Source organism: Apium graveolens, chromosome 1 (genome assembly GCF_009905375.1).
Source record: "Apium graveolens cultivar Ventura chromosome 1, ASM990537v1, whole genome shotgun sequence".
In the NCBI taxonomy this organism is placed as follows: Eukaryota; Viridiplantae; Streptophyta; class Magnoliopsida; order Apiales; family Apiaceae; genus Apium; species Apium graveolens.
In genome coordinates, this window is record NC_133647.1 from 151,009,587 (window position 1) to 151,011,632 (window position 2,046).

The following is a 2,046-nucleotide window of genomic DNA, read 5'->3' on the forward strand; positions in this document are numbered from 1 at the left end:
AGGTATTGGAGTAACTCCTGAAAGATTGAATCAAATAGAATCTGTACAGATGGTTTACCATACCTACTTGAAAGAACACATCTTATTGTACTTCATGACAGATGGTAGGGTTTATCATATAAGGGAAAATGCCATTCCACTGAAGTATTATGAAGAATTGGAACATGTATTATTCTTACTTCAAGTGAATGACAAAATAACAGAAAGTGCTGCAAACTATTTGAAGAATCAGATTCAGAGACAGAAAAGGCTTTATTCTGTTAAGTCTGACAGCACATATCTTCCAAAGTACAGAGATCACAAGGGTGATATTATTGAGATGAAGCCTAACTCTGCTAAGATTATAACTACCTTTCTGGGTTACAGGACTGTGGAATTCAATCTTGAGTCTGACAAGGCGTATTTGATTAGACTGGATCAGGACATAAAGAAAGCTAAAATTAATGATCTCAGGGCTGCAATCTTTCAAACTTGTGAAGATTCTACAGAACTTAAAGATGTTAAAAGGAGGATGATTGATGAACTCAGATATGCTGAGAGATGTTTGTTGAAGAACTATCTCAGAACAACTCCTGACATCAGAGAGATCAGAAGATGAAGCCAAGTCAAGATCTACAACTGCTCAAATTCTAATATGAATACAGACTGAAGTTGTTATCAGAAGTTAAAGTTGGTAAAGCTTTAAGGACTGTAAGTTGTAGTTATCTAGTCAAATTCTCATGCATTTGTACTTAATGTTTTTGACATCATCAAATATCTGTTAACTTGTATATTATGCTAATTTACAAGTTGGGGGAGATTGTTAGATATATTTGATAATGTCATGACTAATGTGATTTATGTTTAGTTTTCAGATCTTACTTAAACAGGACAAATCAGTATTTAACTGAAATCAGCACTTATACTGAAGTCAGAACTTAAGTCATCAGTACTTAAGGTTCAGGAGATATTTATCAGAAGATAATATCTGGACTTAAAGGAAACGTTCAGATAAGGAAGGCAGCTGATTTACAGGAAGAGAAGATTGAGACAAACATAAGAAGAGATATGCATGAAGAAGGAATTCTATGAAGAATAGAATACTTGGAAGAAAAGATATCTGATTGATATATTTTAGGAAGCAGAATTATATTCCATATCAATTAGCGATTATCTTGTAACTATGTAGTATATAAACACAGACATAGGGTTTACACTATAAGTGTTATCGTTATCGAGAAGATTATTCATTGTATCCCTAGCAGCTCTCGTGATATTTGTTCATCACTGAGAGAGGACAGTTCCATACTGTAACAGAGTTTATTGTTTTGAATAAGGTTTGTTTTCTGTTACTTGAGTTATTAAAGTTCGATTTGATTTTACTATACACTGTATTCACCCCCTTCTACAGTGTGTGTGACCTAACAAGGCTGATCCTAGAGAATCTCATATAGTAGCTATTAAGAGAATTTTCAGATATCTCAAGGGAACACCAAAACTTGGCATTTGGTACCCTAGAGATTCTGATTTTGATCTAACTGGTTATTCAGATGCAGATTATGCAGGTTATAAAATAGACAGAAAAAGTACAACAGGAACCTGTCAATTTCTAGGAAACAAGCTTGTGTCCTGGTTCAGTAAAAAGCAAAATTCAGTTTCTACTTCTACAGCTGAAGCTGAATACATTGCTACAGGTAGTTGCCGTGCACATATTTTTTGGATGAAAAACCAATTGTTGGACTATGGTCTACAAGTGGATAGGATTCCTATTTTCTGTGATAACACAAGTACAATTGCAATCACTGAAAATCCAGTACAACATTCAAGAACAAAGCACATAGACATCAAGTACCATTTCATAAGGGAACATGTGATGAATGGTACTGTAGAACTGCATTTTGTTCCAAGTGAAAAACAGCTTGCAGATATATTTACCAAGCCACTTGATGAATCCACCTTTTCAAGGTTGGTAAGTGAATTAGGTATGCTTAATTTCTCTTGAATTATTTCAGATATTTTTGCAAGTGGTTATGTAGCCATAAATTTAATTGATTTTCTGTTTTGGAT